This window comes from Filicampus tigris, chromosome 14 (assembly GCF_054856515.1).
Source record: "Filicampus tigris isolate MCC_2025a chromosome 14, RoL_Ftig_1.0, whole genome shotgun sequence".
Taxonomy (NCBI): Eukaryota; Metazoa; Chordata; class Actinopteri; order Syngnathiformes; family Syngnathidae; genus Filicampus; species Filicampus tigris.
In genome coordinates this window covers 23,163,889-23,164,770 of record NC_141230.1, presented here as the reverse complement: position 1 = coordinate 23,164,770, position 882 = coordinate 23,163,889, and positions in this window count along the sequence as shown.

Below are 882 nucleotides of genomic sequence, written 5' to 3'. Positions count from 1 at the left end.
ACATCCGCCTACGTGTACCCTTGGCCACGCCCATTTTCAGTGCTACGCGTGTTAATCACTTAAAATATATGTAATGTCGTTTTAGTCACCTAACCAAGGTAATTGTTGTATTTTAACAATGTTGGAAAACAAATGAACTTGGTTATGTACAGTATACTGGACACTTCAGTATTGGACATGCAAACTCTGTTGGTTGGAGCATTTTACTGTTGCATTTCCCTCGTTAGCCAGCAAAGGGCAGTAGTAGATCACTCTTGTCGGCATTGCAATTGGGCAACTTGACTAATGTCTTGCTCTTATCAGCATATTCTTAGCCATAAAATGCATTTGGAACGGACACGCTACATACATCATTGAAAGTGAACTGAATGAAAAGCAAAATCCCAATTAAAGCAATAAACAACGACATGTTTCATTAAATGGCCTCGAGGATCAAGCAGCGCAGCACAGTATTTTTTCAAGAGCTGAAATCATTTTTCAATTCATATTTTCATATATCCTTGTTACCTTCCTTCCATGTTTCTTTCCCCCTCTTCTAACCGTCCTCTTTCCTTCTTTTTCCTTCCAGCCATCTCACCTTTTTCATTCTTCCCTCCCTTCTTTTCTTCCATTCTCCCTTTCTTTCAAACCATAATTGTTTCCTTCTTTTCACCATTCATCCTTCTTTTCTCCCTTCCTTATAATAATAATAATAAGAACCATAATATTGATGATGATAATAATTATAATAATTTCCTTTGAACAACCACGTCAGGCAATTGAGAACAGTTTCTCATTTACAATGAGGACAATTCCTTCCTTCATGCATCGTATCCATCCTTCCATCCATCCTTCTGTCCTCCCTTCCTTCTTGAGCTGCTTCCTTCATTCACTCCTTCTGCC